Source organism: Anopheles aquasalis, chromosome 2, assembly GCF_943734665.1.
Source record: "Anopheles aquasalis chromosome 2, idAnoAquaMG_Q_19, whole genome shotgun sequence".
Lineage (NCBI taxonomy): Eukaryota > Metazoa > Arthropoda > Insecta > Diptera > Culicidae > Anopheles > Anopheles aquasalis.
Genome location: NC_064877.1, coordinates 84,190,647 through 84,209,333, shown reverse-complemented (window position 1 = coordinate 84,209,333; position 18,687 = coordinate 84,190,647). Strand labels below are relative to the sequence as shown.

The 18,687-nt window shown below is 50.0% G+C and overlaps 1 protein-coding gene across 1 annotated transcript in view; it reads left to right on the top strand.

Moving 5' to 3' along the window:
- LOC126569875 (uncharacterized) overlaps nucleotides 1-18,687 on the top strand; it is a 48,289-nt gene that overhangs the window by 4,785 nt on the left and 24,817 nt on the right. Inside the window, exon 2 of the mRNA XM_050227268.1 lies at nucleotides 16,497-16,555. The gene's annotated coding sequence lies outside the window, so the exon portion shown is untranslated. The remainder of the gene's footprint in view (nucleotides 1-16,496; nucleotides 16,556-18,687) is intronic.

The window sequence follows — 18,687 nt, the reverse complement described above, 5'->3', positions numbered from 1 at the left end:
TGTGCGGTCTGATACTATAAATTACATCGCACCTAATGATGATAAACATTCGAAGCGTTTTTGCCAACACATAATTTATCACAATTAGTAGGGACTAAAGGGAACGGACGGTGGACGCGGTGCTGCCGGCATGCTGCTATCTAGATCCCGAGGAAGGTTCTCTCTCTTTAAGGGGCAGAAAAGGTGCAGAAGGTGCGAAGGTGTGGCGCAAGTGGCGAGAGCAAAGGTAGACGTGGATCAGTTTATGGTAGGATCTCTTTGTTCTCGGTGAGCCTTTTCAACGTTGCTGGCTGGCGAGTCGAGTCGAGTGCAACATCCTGCGACGATTGATGGTCCGGTTTTTTGAAGGAGGATAAAGCCCACCATCCAACCAGCCAAGTTACAAGCAATTTACTCGTAAAGTTTGCAGTTGAAGTCACTTAGAAGGCTGGCGAAAGAGGATCGTCGGTCGTGTAATCTGAAGACGGTAAAGATTTATTTTATTTCCTCTCGACCTTCGACAACAACAACGGATTTCAACGGTAAACCCGACCAATAGATCATTCAACAGTTGGCCATCGGAGGAGCGAAACTCTCGCAATGAATCTCTGCTTCGCGGTCCCTGCGCCCCGAATGGAACGAATAGAGCGATGTGGAATGTGTGCCGGCGGGCATTACGCACCTCGGCGGAACACCTTCACACCAAATTCCGTCATTTCTACAAAGCGATGAAGTGTCGCCCTCTCTCTAGTTTGGTGGCCAAACGCTCGCACCCAAAACAGGGATTCCTTTCGCTACGCACGCCTCGATCCAACAATTGTTGACCTCCTAGCCCCAGTCCCAGGAATGGCAATCTCGCGGATCAATCGAGCAACAGCACCAGTTCGAGCGTTGTTTCGGAATGGCCGCAGGCAGAACACGACTGCTGACCTAGCGGCCCGCAATCCGACCGCAAACGAAACAATAACAAAATCCAATCCCATCGCAAAACCCGTTTCTCCTGACGAACCACACCACGATAACTGGCGGATCAGATAAATAAGTTATTTTTTGGATGCCGGGGTTTGGGGTCCACCCGGATCGATTCGCGATTCATGACGAATGTGCGGACTGTTTGAGGTCGTTTCGAGTGTGCCAAAGCGCTTTCGAAACGTTTGAAGTAGTAAGCGATCCTTGATCGAGACTGTTGGACCTTATTTGGAGGTCTCTATGCCTTCTATCGCTCGGATCGGTGTACGTTTGGGGATTGTTGTCTCCTTGAATTGGTGTGGGACAATTAAAACGATGCTGGACGCACTCGCACGTACGCATCTGCACTCGAATACTTGGCAACGCCTTGACGAGGGGTTGCCAGTAACGGAGTTGAAGTGAAACCCTCCTTTCCTCCCTTTCCACTGCATGCCTGTTCGCACATCATTACCGTACGTAGGTCTAAGGTAACATGGAACATAGAGAGCGAGCGAGAGAGAGTGAAACTGTTTTGTGTTGTTTTTTTTTCTTTTGGTGTGAGGTAGGACGGTGTGCAGACACCAGCAAACTTGGGGCGTAATTATCATCCCGCCTTAAAAAGGGTAACTCAACAGCACCCAGGGACACGGTGAGGATTTAATGGCGGTGATGAGGACGATGGTGCTCGCGATGATGTCATGCGGATGGGGAAGGTTGGAAGAAGGTTGCGGACAGAACAAACACATAACAATCTGCGCCTGACCCCATCGGCAACGTAAGCGGTAGGTCTGGCAGACTGGCGGTGGCTCAGAACCGAGGTGATCGAGCGGCTGAGTCGAGCGACAACGGGTTAACTGTGCATTTCAGGCGGACCGCGTAAGGGCACGCGTGAAGGTTTCGTGACGACGACGACGACGACGACGAGACAGGAGTTCCGTACATCCGGGTTAGTGTGGTAGCAGGGTTGATTTTTTATCACGGACACATACACCTCGACAGTGTGTCGAGGTGTGAATGAACCATCACGGGGTTGTTATTCTGTTTTTGTCCTGTTGTTGTCATCGTCGTCGTCGTTGCTCGGCACTTCATTATTTTGTGTTTTTATGTTCTTTTTGTCATTTTATAATGAGCTTGGGAGGGTATGTTTTGAATGCTGTTTGGTTGATGCAGCAAATGTTCCCTCTTGCATGCTATTTATAATGACTTTGAAATGTTTGTGTTGCATTAAGGTTCATTCTATTATTTTTTATCTAATGTTTCTTGTTTCTCTTTTGCTTTCATTTTATGTTTTCTTTAATTAATGATGTTTACTCATTAACTAAAATGTTTACATGCTTTTCTACACGTAATATTTATTCCATTTATATTTTCTCTAATGACATTGTAAAGCATTTTGTTTCGCTTAATTTTCTGTAAGCTTTCCATGTTTTTCTTGCAATTTATAACGAAATGCATTCGTTTTACAAGCTTTTCCATCACAACTAACTGTTACAAATCTACTTCCTGCCGAACGTGAGGTAATACTCTTGTGTTTTTACAAGTATTCTGCAAATAACAAGACGAAAACGCATCAGCAGCAAAAGTCAATACGCTTCGATACCCGGTACTGATTCCTATTTGTACAGTCAATCCGCCGGAACCGGGATGTGTTCCGGTTGCACACTCAATGCAATGTTCCCCATTCCCTCATTCCCCCTCCACGAAAGGAAATAGATTGGAAAAGTGCAAATCCAACGTGCTGCACGTGCTTGTTAGTGCAGCTTTTCCACTGCATTTCCCGGGCACACTCTAACGAGATGCGAGATGGGATGGCCGGTGCGAGAGTGCCGTACTGTGCATAAATGTCACACTTTTGTCACACTTCCCTCGACGGCTCGATGATGATGTCAATCCCAACCTCCCACTCCTCCCGCCCACCTCGAAACTTTAATGAGCTTCGTTTCGTGGTCACATGGACGAAGCTTTCGGAGAGTAGTATAGTTGTCGGAAGTACTACGCCGCCAGGGCGTAGTGTGTGGTTCGCATGGTGATTTGATGGACCTTTTTTTTTGTGCATTTGTTTGCGCCACCTGATGATGCGAGTGCGAGATCGACCGTTCCAGTCACGCGGATCATCATGCAAACGAGACACGCGCAATGCGAACGCGAATGATCTTTACCGGTGATAGCAGATGATGGATGACGTAGGGCGTGTGCAGCAGTCCGATGCGCTGCGCAACGCAGATTGCAACGCAAATGGGCAAAGTTCAATGGCATATTACTTCACAATTCGACGACGACGTCGGTCCTTTGCAGCCCTTGAGAGCCTGTTGGTTTGCTGTTGGTCCCATTCGGTTCTTTTGATGAATTATTGTCGGCCATTTTTTCGTCAATTTCGTCGTCGTCATCGTCGCAGTCGTCGTTGTCGTTGGTCAGCTATCCAGCCTCGTCGTCGAATGGACGAGAGCGGGCGTTATCTGGATCCGGCATATCTTCGGAACCTTCGCATGACGGATCCGTTCATCGCATTGCCTTCACTGTGTGTCCGCTGGTTTAGGATTGGTCCTAATTGGTCTGGACTGTGGCGAGTGCAGTGACTTTGACACTATCACACGTCTGGCATCGGTCAGTCCGGTCCGGTGGCCCTGGGGCCCCGCAAAAGGGCATCCGCTGCACGTGCCGCACACATCGGTATGTGCTGGAACGCTATGCGCAAACGTTGGATGGATGTAGTGATGGTTGGTAGTGCTTCATTAACTGTCGGCGGCGACGGCGGCGCTACACAAGTATAATTGAATCTCGCCATCTCGCCACACGAGATGTGATAATGTTGCCATTTTATTTGCTCCTCGGCGTGCTCCTCGGTGTGTGTTTCTCGAGCCGCGCACGTTCCTGGCACGGCCCCGGGAGTACGTGTGGATTAGAAAGTTCAAAGGGAACAACAGACTGTCACCGTGGGATTGAGCGGGATGATATAAATCATACTTCTGCAGCAGATTTGCTATGTGGCCGCAGTAGTTAATGCCTCCTGACAGATCCTAGCGGAGAAGGCCGGGGGACAAATTTGCAAATTCGAAAGTATCGTCACGTGCCTAATGCTTTCGCGCAGGAGGAAAGGTCGCGCTCAACGACCACCACAACGACGACGAAGACGATGCTCGAGAGCTGAACAATGCCAACGATGACACATGCTGACTGTTTGGCTGGAGTGTCGCAACATGCGAAGGTTGAAGAGGAAGCCACCACCGTACAGATGTAGTTGTTTATTCCCTGACGCGAAAGCCCGGTTCAAATCGGCGTCACGTTCCAGTGGGAATTGCTTTAGGGCCTCCGACCATTCGTTGCCTGGCGCCTTGCATAACAATCGTTTTGCAATACCATCGGCAGCATGAAGCTGTGCTGGCTGGTGTGTTCCGAAGCCATTCCAAAAACGAATTCACGGCTTTAAAGATGTCGACAGCAGAATTTGGGAGGCTTTCGGTTCATGAGGATCATTTTAAGGATTTACTGAGCATCTTTAAGCACTTCTAGGAATCTGATTAGGGATGAAGAACTTCTGGTTAGGATCTGGTTTGCTCCGCTCGACCCAAAAACAAATCCAATTCACCTCAAGTCGAACGAACGAGCACGTACATCGTGGTACCGTCCCAAGGGCATCTCAAACTCCCACGCGACTTCACTTATGCTTGGCAGGAGGAATAACTTGCAGTAACGCGATGAGACAAGGGCGAGCTGACACGCAGGCAACCGTTCGTTTGACGAGAAGTCGAGCCCAACCGGGAACGTAGCAAAATCTGTTCCGTGGGAATCTCGGATTCTCTCTGTACTTTGGCTCGGATTGATCCTTCGCTCCAATAGTAACGGAATGGAAAGGAAGTTCCTTGCGAACGATGTGTGTCCTTGCGCACGGATTCTACGAACCTTGCGGTTCCCGGGGAAAATTAATCAAAAGCAATCCCGGCTATCGAAATCTAATTAATGCATCCACATCGAGCTCACCGGATGAAGCCTCGGCCTTTCTATTGATCTCCTACGCACCGTCAGGGTTTTTCCTATTTTTGGCACTGAAAGGAGCATGAGCCCTTGGAAATGGAACATGAGAGTATGATGCGGGCTCTCCTGATTCCGACAAACAACCTACGCTCGTACGCCGGATGAGATTGCACCGGTCGCACGTCACCGGGTCTTCTATGGAGAGGCGTCGACGCAGGATGAAAGCGATTGATTGCTCACGTCTCGCGGTAACCAGAGCACGGCCCCAGCGCGGTATTGCACGCGATCACATGAAGGGATTCCGTGTGTTTGTGGTTTATGGAACGTGTCGTTTCGGTTTTTGTTGAATTTTTCGTTCGGTTCATTTTGGGGTTTCTGGTCGCCCTTTCACAGTGCACTCGCAGTTCCGATGATGGTGGTTGTGAGCGTTACGGTATCTTTGTAGTGACCCCTTGCAGCATACCACGGTGACAGGAAGTTGATGCGACTATGCTCAACGATGTCAGTCATCAGTTTGCGATATTCCGATCTTTGATATCCTGGCAACCACACCTTCGCAAGGAACAAAAAAACCGCAAAACAAAAGCGACCGGCTCTCGGTGGCGTGTTCAATCATCATCCCGGACCCGAAAGTCTCTCCAACGGACGAGGCGCACTCGACGTCAGAACACTCCACGCCAGTCCAGTTCCGATCGGAGCCTCACGGATTCTATGAAATGGAATATGCTTCCATTCTTTTGTCTAGATATTGATGGTGGTACACTGGCGCGCTCTGTTCTAGTTGAATGGCGAGCTTTTCAATCCCTCTTCCTAGAAAGGGGAGGTGGAGTGAATTCGTGAAAAATGGAATATTTTCTGTCTGAAAATCTGGACATTATCGATCCATCTCGATTGCGTCACCGCGTACCGATGAGGATTCTAATTTGAATGGCATGGAATACATTACGCGGATCGATAAGTCTTGGCCCTGAGAGCTGATGAGTCAACCAGCAGCAACTTCACAAAGACACACCGGTGTCTACGGCAGCTCGCGAACATCACGACAACAAAGTGTCTATTTGAATGACTGTTTGGCGCAGTTTGAGGATCCCGTGCTCTGATGTGGATGGATGGATGGCGTCTTAACGCTCCATTGAATACGAGCGAAGCAAACATACCACCCAATTGGGGGTGTATAGTCAACTGCTTGGCGTTGACTCACCTTGCGTCCGCTCGTCGTTGGTTTATGATGCGAACACTCTATTTACCGCCCAACAACAGTGGCGCACACGTGTTTATCTTGGAAAGAAGGTACGGAGCGGGCGTCAGTTTGTTAATTTGTCATCGAGTTTCTGCGTTCTGCAGTTCATCTCCCAGGATCGGTGCCTTTATTGGCGTGCAGTATTACAGGTGATGTCACAGCCCACCCTGCGTTGAAGAGGAAAGACAAACAAATTAGCTTGGAGCTCACACCTTCGAGAGTAAACTTTTTGGGGGGCCGAGAAGTTGTTTGCTAGACTAATTTCGTGTGTGGGTATACGTTCGGTCTCTGCACAGTTGCCATCGTTGGCAGTACTTCAAATGGCGAGTTTGAGTCACGAACACAATTACTGAACCAAGCATCATCAGATCATGGAGCGAAGTACAAGTATTGCCGTAAAATCTGGTTGGTCGCTACTAAAGATTGCCTCCAATCAAACAGGGCCTACCAGGGGGTACACCAGGAGTCGATGGTATCGCTTGGCCATTTTCTTTCTGTGCCATTTCTTTCGCAAATCCAGCAATAACTAACCGGCCGCTTCAGTTCGCTCGATTAAGTCGCGCCCGGTTCTCGGAAAGGGTTTTTTTCCCCCGTTGGCCATCGCCCAGAATAGGCGAGAGAGAACAATGGAGCAACGAGCAGCAACAGAAACCCCCGGCGGAAGCTCGGATAATCCAGGCTTAGGTCAGTTTGTTTAGGCTTTTTCTTTCGGTTCGGCCAGGACTCTTCTACTGGTGGGTGGCCCCATGCGCACGTGCCGAGTATTTTAATAGCATAAATACATTCCGGAGGGTCGCAAAATCGTTTGTTTGACCGAATGTTTCATGGAGCCGCGTGCTCCACCGTTGCAAGAAAAAACTCGCAATAAAATTTGGTGAAACATTCTTTCATGGCTTTCAACTAAGAACAGGACACGGTTAACCCCTCACAGAACGAAACAAAAGAACTTGAATGACCAGATGACGGACTCTACCAGGAGAAGGAGGACAGCTCAAAACATTAGCTAATTCGGGCACTTTTATCACTTCCTTTGGGGCGACTCCATCGCCGCCTCCCACTCCGAATCGCTTTCCTTTCTTTGTTTCGGCGTCGGCAAAGGAAATTTACTGCGAAGCGTGTCCGAAAGTTCTTGACGTGCCCCGGTGCCGTGCAGTGCGCGGCTTCGGCTTCCATAAATTCTCGATAATCCATTCCAACGCCCATGTTCCGATACGGTCGGCCGGCCGGCGACCGTGAAACAATCGTCTTAATGAGCTGAAACTTTCCGGTTCCACCACCGGCGATGCCGATGCCCTGTAACCTTATTATCCTGGTTCTGGTCTGGGCTTCGGAGCTTCGGAGAGGCACGCGCGTCTGTTGCGCACGCCGCACGCGTTCCGGATATTGCCAGTTACTTCATTTTTCACCCAAAATCCAATGAAACTCTGCGTCTGCGGTTGCGGAGCGGGGGTGCGACCTTCGGCCGCGCCCTCTAACGGTGGTGAAGCGGTCCCGAAGCCCCAAACTCCCCGCCACTGATATTGATCCACGACGATAATGGTGCTCGATGAAAATTGCTTTCGATTTGTCACGGTAATAATCCACGGCAACCTGGTCTACCCCGGGGGATCTCCTGGGAGGAGAGCTGGGCAAAAATGGTTTCTAATCCGGGTGGAAAAGGTACTTGGGGAGCACAGAAGGCTAAAGGTTTTGCACAGCGACATGGCCCCAGCTACCCTTGGGGTAGTTGCTGTTTCGCCAAGCCAATCTGGTCTACGTCTGCGATCCTTGGGGGCTTTCAGGTCGGAACCGGAACTCTTCATCATCTTTCACCAGGAATAGGAGAAGGTTGCTGGAGCTATGGCCAGCACCGTATTTTATCAGCTGCCAGCTCAATCGATCGACACTCTTCCCAACCGTCTCTTCGCCTTCTCGTAACCCCTCCCGGAAACAATGGCGTACACTCACTCACTCTCCCTGGCGACCGTCACCGAACACCGGTCGAACCGGTTGATGAATGCTGCGCGATCACCGCCACGGCCACGGCGTTCGTTGGCAAGTAATGATGCTCGAATGTGACACACTGAGCTACCACCACCACCACGCTAACGGCGAAAAACAAACAAATAAATCCCGCACCACACCACCGGAGGAGTTCCACCAGCGGAGCGGGCCGCAGCATAAAATATGTCAACAATATCACTCGAGGCTGCCACGGACGCAGCAGTGAAGGAGGAGCCCCCTTTTTGGGGTCTCCCGGGAGGCTATAAATTTCCCGTCATCAACTGTGCACGAGGACTAGCACGCCGGTGCCAGTGCCAGCGCGAAATGTTTGTTTATTGCCCGAGGGCAGAAGGAGCCCAAGCACCGAATCCAGCCGAATCTGTCGCGCGTAGGCCACCGTTAGGACCTTCGTTCGATCAGGGAGCATGAAAGCGCGGGATATATTATTTTTGCGCGCCCACAGACCCCCCTGGACCTCTCTGACGTGATAAGAGCGGCAACTGCTGGTGGTGCCTAGCGAGAAATAATTAAATCTTTCCGACATCACCAACAGCAGCCAGCAGCAGGCTTGATTGCTGCAAGATGGTGCCTTTGGAGGCCTTTTTCGTGCAAAATCATCGTCACCTAACGTGAAGGGACGCAATAACTTCCCCGGAAAAACACGGTTAGGGCTAGAAGCCGGCAACGCAGAAGCTGCCAAAGCGCTTCGGGGCCAATGAGGATGGGAGGTTGATGTTATCTTATGGTCTTTCGGTCCTGTGCGCCAGTGTTGTTGGATGGAATTTTCGGAGGCCCGGGAAAACGACACGATTGACATTTTGCAGTTCACGACGATGGCCGCGTCGCTTACGAGTCGTCTTTTCCCCATCTCGGCGGTCGGCCCCCCGCGGTCGTTTGCCTTGCCAGCAACTGAAGCGAAATCGAATCAAACCAATTCCGCCCTATTTACTCGGCGAGCACTCGGTGCGTTCGGTGGTGGTGGGCGAAAGTCTGGGCCCAAACCGTGGAGCAGATCCTTCCAACGAGATTATGTCTAGCCAGCACTCTCTCTCTCTCTCTCGCTGTCTAGCCATTTCGGTGGACCGTATCGCGTGACTTCTGGTGGCTTCTGAACATATCGTTGTTACATAAAAAGTCTGCTCAAGAAACATGAAGAAAGTAAAGAAAGCTTTGTGGGCATTTTGACGTAAATCCATTCCAGCATCTCCAGCAACGCCATATCATCCTCGAAGTGACGATAATTTGGTGGAAATCCGAAGAACTTGTGGGAGTATCTCTCAACGAATCTCGGATGGGATTCCGCTGAATTCGAAATGAGCCCTCCAATTCACCTCCACGCACTCTGTTCTGGCCGAATCGATACGCACCCAGCCCATAGTGTAATGGAGTTTGTGCCGCACACCGGCCAGGTCAGGTCTAATGGCAGCACGGCACAGGGCGCGGACGCGGTGCTACTGAGTGGAAAATAAATTGAAATTTATATTGGAAAAATAAATCCACCAACGCCAACCTCTCCGTATCGCGGCAAGTGGAAAATGGAAACGCCATAACGAGTGGGGCGCGAACCACGCGGCATGATCCATCAATTGCGCGGCTCTCGGTCGTAAGTATCGTCCTGACAGCGGTCACAAGGAGGAATAACATATTTATGCTTCACCGTGACGACGGAGTGCATGATGGTCGCACACCGAGCGTAACGGCTGTGGTGAAGTGATTTACTCGAGATCGTGCGCCACTTTAGGTTTTTGGGAGCAGCTTGGGAGAATCATCCGTTCGCTTGATGTTCCGGAGGAATACGATATTTCACCGGCACACCGGCACTGGTCTGATCAACATCGAACTGGGCTCAAGGGCACCGGAATCCAGAGCAAGAAGAAGAGGAAGAAGAAGTTGATCCGATTTCGAGCGCGGTGCGAATCGCGGAAAGTGGACCACGCGGGGTGCCTTTCTCGGGGACGAAAATTAATTGGATAAATTCGGCGCATAATTAGTAAATTTATACTAAGCCCCCCTTCCTTTCTCTCCCTCTCTGCTGCTCCGTCAACAGCTTGAAGCTTTCCCGGTTTTTAAGCGTTCCAGCCACGGTCAGCAATCATTTTCAATTTACGCCGGGGTGGCCGAGAGGGGGCCTATCACGGTTCGCGATGGTATGGCCGAGGCGTAAATCGGTTTTTTATCCCAATCCAACCAAAATAGAGGCCAATCGGCGACCAGCCCTCAGATCTTGTCCTTTTTGTTCTGTGGAGGTTGGGAGTGGCCGTGGCGTGGGGTGGAAATTAATTAAAATCGCAATACCAGTGCCTCGTGACCGGTTGATAGCGCCGATACCGATACCGGCATTACATTTCTCACCGAGGAGGCGTTATCGGGTTTTTTGGGCGCTTTCATCTGCCTAAAAAGGATGCCTTCATGGCAACCAGAGAAGAGAATGAGGTTGAAAAATGGCGCTTGGTGAGCCAATTGTGGAGCAGAATCATTTAATCTTTTAAAGTAAATGTTTACCAGCTTGCAATCTGAATTGAGTCATACTGGTGATTAAGCTGAAGACTTATGCTACGCATGCAACATAAAAACCAGCTCCACAACAATAGACTCCCGCTACCAGCAGAAAGTGCGCATCAATTTCTCCCATTTTCATGCATTCACTGGTGGTACTTTTGGTGATGATATGTGCCCTGCCCTGGGAGGCCCCATTTGGAAAGCGGATCCCACAGCATCCCTCTCATCCCTTATGCAACCACCAAACACGGGGCGGCGGAGGAGAGAATCAGCTCTGTTTGGAGGGGATAATACCCTCACACTAATGTGCAAATCTTTTTTTATTAGTTTTTCTGCCGAAAAGGTCGTTGTATTGGTATGCCCCAAGAGTGAGTTTCAATTCATTAGCAGGCCAACCTCCCCCACCCTTATGAGCATCGTTGGCCATTAAGGTTGATGCTTTTATCTGCATTTTTAATGCTCGCACGATGCAACCCGCCAGTGGTGGGCCATGAACTTTGATCATGAACCTCCGCTGGAAAGCCAGCGTGCCTCCGGCGCAGACAACACTACGAACCGGAGCAGCAGAGAAGATCGCGATCGGATGTGTTGCTGCAGTATACCGAGTCTGCCAGGCCGGCCATAAGCGAGAAGGGTGGCCACACGCTGTTGCTGCTGCTGTTGCTGCTGCTGCTGCTGCAGTGGTGATGAGAACCACCGCTTGGTGCGGGTCTGTAATCTTCGTCGGGGTTCTGCGGATGCGGTGCCCACTGGCCTGCGCTTGGCATAAAGTCATAAATTTGTCTGCAAAAAAGAACTGCGTCTCTGGCGTCGCATGATACGGTTCGCCTCGTGCCCACTCCACTCGACTCGCCTCTGAACACATACACATTGGCAGACATAATTTGTAATATTTCTCTTTTGCTTTGCTCCTCACACACCCGGGTTCTGCGAGCGAATCCCTCGGACCTCTTTGTAATAGCCTGCGGATCCTAACTCCAACGTAACACACAAAAGGGATGCAGTAAAGGGGTAGTAAAGGGGTGTGCACGTGTGTGTTCCGCCTCGAGTGAGAAGTTAACGTATTAGCAGCAGCAGCAGCACGAGAATACGCCGCCAATCCGACACCAGTCTCCAGTGGGACGTGTGTGAAGGATTTATCGGGGTTTAAAAGTTTTCAAATTTATGGTTTAACGCAGCGGCGAACGCGAAGAGTCATCATTCCACGCAATGAGCATGTCGCGGAACGACGTGGAAGTGGCTCTGTATCTGTGGCTCAAGTTCTGCTGGCTTGAAACTATAATACTCGTCGTAAACTTACGCACACACTGGCTGGAGAATTCCAAAAGTTCGACACGGGGTCTGAGGATATCTGAATGACACCGAAGCGTATCCGAATTCCGACTTCCGACGATGATGAGAACGAATTCCTCGGTGAACATAACATTTTAAGCACCAAACTAGTTTTATGGCGTAATGCTGGTAAGCTCATGGGAACTGCAGTTCCCTTTGTAAATGTGAAAATGAACTCCTCGCTACTGGATTACGAACTGATGGGGAACATTCTTAAAGTCAAGCTCCAGTATCCTTCCCGTGTCCGTCCAGTCAAAATGCCTCCCGAGTTAGCATCGATTTTTGCATGAAATCGGAAGCATGTGGCCTCCACATCCTTCCCACTTCCTTCCTCGAGTGAAACCAATTGAAATGGAGTAAAAGACAAGAGATCCCTCGAGAGAGGGAGAGAGTGTGCGTGCTGCAGATGTAAAAGGGCTGATGGAGGAGAAGGAGGAGGAGGAGGAAGCGACCCAACTTTGGCTACCATTCGATCGCCATTTTCAGCAGCTGTTGTGCGACAAATGGCAAAGTTTGGTCAAAGTTTTTGGCCAGCTAACTTTCGGTTGACGTGGCGTCCATGGCAGAGACCTCTCCTCTAGATCGTCTCGCTACAGCTCGCCCCCAAAAAAGGTGTTAAAAGTAGTGCGACGTTTGTGTTGACTTCCGGCGCTCACGCCCGCCTGAGGATGAAGGTTTGCGTTGGAGTTTCTGCGCTTTCACTGCTGCTACGCCAGACCGGTGGGGATTAGATGGTGCGAATACAGGCTCGATTGGTGGTGGAGGTGCGGGACCAGAAATGGCATCCAGGGACGGCGACAAGGATGCCTTTGAGCGTGCAAGGTGTCGATGGAAGATATCGGCTGGGCGGCGGAACAGGAACCGTCCCCAAAGTGAGCATCTCCCACTCGTCTGTCTGCAGCAAAATTTCCATACAATGGTCCCAGCCAGCCAGCGACAACATGGTGCAACGACAGCGAAACGCAAACACATAGACAGGCGAGGGTCTTTTTGGTGGAATCTCCCATAAGTTCAGCGACATCGGCGGGTCTCGGCGGCAGTCGCGGAAGTGCATTTATGTGGCCATTGAACCACCACAGTGGCGGCTGGCGGATGGAACACACCGCATGCTGCACGTGTTGAAGTGTTCGTCCTGACCATAAAACCAATTACCTCATTTTGCCCTTACACACCAGCGGACATGTTGGAGCAGCAGGTTCAGGCGACCAGACCAGCGAGAGAGAATGTACTGTCCTCCTTTCGCTCCGAAAGGATGAATTGCGGTAGTCCGCGTGTGCCCGGTGGGAACTAGCCCACCGAAAGGGTCGTCGAGAGAGTAACCGCGAAACGATTCGACAAACCGCCATCCTTTGCCGCCCGGTCGGTCGGTTGCGCTTTTGTCCTCGCTTGGCTCCGTTAATTGCATTCCTCCTCGACTTGGCCCGGCTCGACAGTCAACCCGGTGGGGCCATCTCGCCGTCATTGGCCGCCATTTCGTTTTGCATACCATCTGACCAACTGACCAGCGGAGGGAGAACATAAACCATGCATGATCCACCATCATCATGTGCCTGGGACGGCTCCAGGAAGGTAGCGAGATAGGTGGCACGGCGCATTTTTTCGGGAATGATGAACCAAACCGGCTCCAGCTGCGGGAGGTGAAAAAGGTGGAATGACTGCTGTCCGGCCACCTTTTTACGGTCAGTGCTATTGCACTCTGACTCCAAACGTGGTGTGCGCGCGTGAAGGTAACAAAGAAACGAAACAGATACCCTTCATTATCTCTCGTACTTTCTTGGCTCGCCGGGCTTCCAGAATATAATTTATCACTTGTCATTAACTCGAGGAGCGGGGAGCGTGGAGCATGGTAGTGTCCCGATGGTGTGAGGGAAACCGCGGCGACATCTAAAATCCTCTTCAGTCACTTGAGGCAATGAAGCGCTGGTTTGTTATGCAAAACTTGGAATTCTTTTTCTGTTCGAAAGATTTTTGTTGTTCGTCTCTTTTGAGGGACTGGGACTCTTTTGTTCAAATTATTTACTTGTAAAATATGTGTCTTGTTTTTATGTTTAAGTTTTGTGAGACTGTTCTTAAGTAGTTTTGATTAATCTTAGTAATATTACAAAAATCTTTCACTATTATGCGCAAAAAAAGGTTTTTACGATGCTACTATTCAATATTTGTATTCACTTTTCTTCGAAGTTTACATAGAAATTGTTCGAAACACTGTGTAATCAGCAAGAGGTTTGGGAATGCATCATTATTGATCTGAATCAGCTTTTTTATAATACAAAAAAATGTCCTAACTAACTCGAAATAACTCATTCATTAAGCCATCAAAATAATTCAATAAATTGTCAAAACTCCCCCAAATCGTTCACCAATAACTGACACGCACTCGGCTGTCCCTTTTCCTCGCAGCATTCCAGGACTAGCTGGCTTTCAAAAATTAAAACGATGGCCAGTAATTCTCGCTTTAAATCGCTTTTCATCCCAAAATTCAACTGACATTCCAAGGGCGCGCCCGAAGAGGCAAATCTTAACCGAGCTTGGGACTCCAAGATCGCATTCGATATCCCTTGGGGAAAACGGTTTTGCCCTTTTTTTTGTTCCCCTTTTTTGTTGAAGTATCTCAAGACCTAAAGACCAAACAGGCCAGTTTTGAGCAGCTCCTGACGAATGGACACCCGTTTTTGTGTTCGGTGTGTAAAGGCTGGCAGAATCCTCGTGGCTTGCGTAATTTATTCCGAACCGAGTGGCCATCTCGCTTCCAATATGCGAACTTTAATAGCACGCACACATGGACTGAGCTTTTTTGTTCCGGGAATGCATTCCAGTCCTCTCGAGAACATTCGCTGGCCCCTGGCGATGCACTAAAAGTGCTGTGGAACGAAATTTTATCGCAAAATCGTGAGCTCATCGCATCATCGATATGGTGCGATCCCGCGTGTGCCATTACCCAAAACGCACAACGGAACCACGATGGCACCAGTAATGGCACAGAGGCGATGGTGTTCCATTCGCTGCACCATTTGGCACATTTTCACATCCGAAACCGCCCAAATTGGTGTAGCGCTTGCTGCTGATGGTGATGATAAGCTTTTGGGTTCTGTGGGTGCTTGGTGGGGGTCTCTGGGTCCCACTAAAGGACACACACAAGCCCCATTTGTCGTAGCAAAATGGCCGAAAAGGGCACCGGGCGCGACACATATGGGACACCATCTGTGCCAGCTACCGAAGCGAGCCTCGAAATGTTCGGTGGTTGTCATGAATTTTCAAATTATCCCATTCGAATGTAGATTCCGGGACACATTCCGGCTGGTGCTAGAATAGGTTTGAAGCTACCTCCTCATGTGGGACCCGAGGATCCCTTTATCGATTGCGAACGTTCACACACAGGCGCGCGTTCACTGACAAGCGAACGCAGATTGAAAATTTTCTTTCGTTTTGGAGCAATTTTCTAAACACAAACCACGCACGCTGTCCTCCCAACGGATTGCTCTACCTTTTTCCCCATTTTCCGCCTATCGTGGTTATGAAATGAGCCAGTGCTCCCTTTTGCACATGAAGCATACATACACCAGAGAGCAGACCGGCAGCAGCAGCATCATCAACGTCTTTGGAGCATCTATTCAAATGAACCCACGACGGAGCGCAACAGCGAGCCAGGTTCAAACGGAGGGCCAACCGGAATCATTGACCCCAGACCCAGGCAGTAGTTCTTGCCACTTTGCACCGCTCTCCCGTACTCCCCTCCGTTCCGTTTCACCAACCGTTCGCCATCTTTCGCTTATGAATTTGCAATGATCGTCGTCGTCGGCCCAACGAAAGGCAAATGCGCTCCCCTGAAGCCTCTCGCTTGCTGTCCGGAGCTGCCGCAGGGGCAAGTTTGATGGCTAGTGATGCTGATGCGTGAACAGTTCTTCTTCTTCTTCGACTCCTTCGTCGACTTTTTTTTATTCTTGTGTGGCAGCCGCGACGACAACGACGTGGCAACGAAGTCATTCTTTCTTTCACTTCGCGCGAAAGGCACGCAAATGAAGACGGCCCCGCAAATGTTGAGCCAGCGGACAGCGTTTGAGCATAACATCCTTTCAGTGAGGAGTTCAAAGAAAACGCCACCGTACTTTGAGAGGGGAAAAAATGGTCGAAAGAAAACATCAACGCAGAGACGACGGTGGCGTGTTTTAGTTTACGCTTGACTGTCCGTCGAGCGCGTCAACGGAAAGATCAACAAACAAACAAGTCTTTCCGTCCGAGTCTCAGCTCGATATTTGATGGCTCTATCTGGTGGCTTCCATGCGTGAGCATACACGCTCGTGGGTGCTTTCGATTGTTTGATCTTCTTTCTTAAAACATTTCTCAAACATCATCATCATCACCATCATCGGCAGCGATTGAACGCTATGCTCAACGAGCAACAATGTAAATCGAAGCCCTGATTGTCTAGATTGAGTCTATTAGTATAATGTTGGTGTGAGTATATGTGTGTTTGTGGGCAAACAGGCGTCACGCATCGATACGTTGCTAATTTTTGTTTCAAACACTTTTCTCTCCATTTCAGCTCCAACTTTAATCAACATCGAAACACTACGCACCGGAACCACTCCTGATCATCAAAAGGTAATGCTGCATGATCACCATCGCCAACAACTCGCGTACTAATCGTGAAAAGGGCGCGGTGCATCCATCGACACGAACAGGAGCTACAAATTAGTATCGACGTTCGATGTTGATGCAGCCTCATACCACGTGGTACTCCCCCTCTTTAACCAACCGAACGACTCACATCGACGCACACTTAGCATAAATGATAAATAATGATCATCAATTGATTTACACGCCTCTCCCCTCGCTTCATACCACGAGAGGAGGTTCGTGGTTTGTTTGCGGTTCGTGTGCATCGCTGCAACGCGCGTGCTGTAAGCCAATTGGTAGAAGGTAATTGAAACACGCAAACTTGCCAGCTAGCCCGAGCTGGGGTGTTAAATGCACCGGAATCGAATTGCTGGCCTGGCCGCGAGGGCAATGCGCTGGCGAGCGTTGTTTAGCATCTTTTTCCCGACCAGACCAGACCAGGAACAGGCGCCCGTTAGCTTCACCACTTCCCCCACCATCATTTCCCCCCATTTCCTTTCAGTCTCTTCCGATCGATCGCGACTAGAATCGCATTAATTATGCTAATGGAGCGTCACAGCCGCCATCGCGCTATAAATACATCCAATACGCCATGGCTTTGCACTAACACTATTTGCATACATTTTGTCCAATGCTGCTCCAATGGTGGCGACGGTGGCAAAGTGCTTATTGGAATAATGAATCAATTTTGCAAAATACGTCATAAGCCGCCACCATGGCCGCCGCGATGGTCGCGAGCTACGAGCTGTTGATACTAAATTTTAATTATTGTCGTCGCCGATGTGCGCTTGCATAATTATGCGTGTCAAAGGTTATTGCTTTATCGGCGCGTCGAGTGCGAGTGACAAACCATGGCCCAATGGCCATGTCATCATTAATCGGTGAACATTTGATAGCGCCCTATGCTGCTTTTTGGGGGATTCGAAAAGGAATTAGAAACTGTGGAATTAAAAAGACACAAATCAAACCCCCGGATGCCATGCATTCCAGCACCATTTATCGCCTTGCCCTTCCACAAGAGTGCGGCACAAACAAAGTTCAAATCAATTTATGAACGACGTCTAATTGACACCTTTTTCTGGAGTCTAGCTTCGCTGATCGCGAACAATGTAGTCGAAACAACAAAAAGGTGGCCGGTAAAGATCATAAATGCTCCCTCCTTCCGGATGAGGGCTTTTGATTTCATTATTTGTTTAGCGAACGCATTGTTTGTGCGCCTGTTTCGGGGGTTTGGGATGCTGAAACCATCATCAGGCATCAGCAACCATGTAAATGACGCCTTCCTGTGTTCCGCAATGGCGCGAGGCGTTGCTAGTGTGTTTACGCTAACTGGCCTGTAACCGGAGCCCCGGACACCGGAGCCTAAGCTTTCACTACAAATGCCTTTGTCCCCTCTCGTTCTGGCCTCAGTCAATGTGAATGTGTGGCATTGTTTGTCTCTGCGTCTCGCAAAGGCAGCAAACCGTTAAACCGAGCACAGCATCGTCCTGCTGCTCGAGTGTCAACGAAATCTTGGCATGGAATGCAGATTCGCTCCCGGACTCCGCGGGCAAATGCAGATGAAAGTGTCACACACGGACCACTGGAGTCCCGGGGCAGCCAACGAGAGAAGCATCATGAACGTGAGTTATTGGCGTGGTGTCACTTACAGTCCCTCTCTCTCTCTTCTGCTGCGGACTTTCTAACAACCCGGGGGCGACCCCGAACAGCATGGTGAACCGGCGGCGAACCGGTGGCACGGCGCACAAGACGCCTCTCCGGAGCATCATCATCATAACACCCCGATGAGTGATTGATGGGGCGCATTGATTCAACATTTTCACTTCCACACCACGAATAAGTTGTCTCCAGCATCGATGCTGCGAAGGTTGCGCCAGGGGGGTTTTGTGCAACATTTAGGTCACGAACATCAGCAGCAGCGAATGCATCAGCGCGATGGCGATGCATTTCTGATGATCGCCCCAGGTCCAATGGCCAGCAGGGATGTCAATCAGGGATTTTCTGGGGAACGGAATATGCCACCGGCCACCAAAGCACATGTTGCAGCATGGCCGCGAGCCAACATTACGGCCTCGAATCCACCAGCAAACAGTTATCGGTCCCGTCGGAGAGTCATA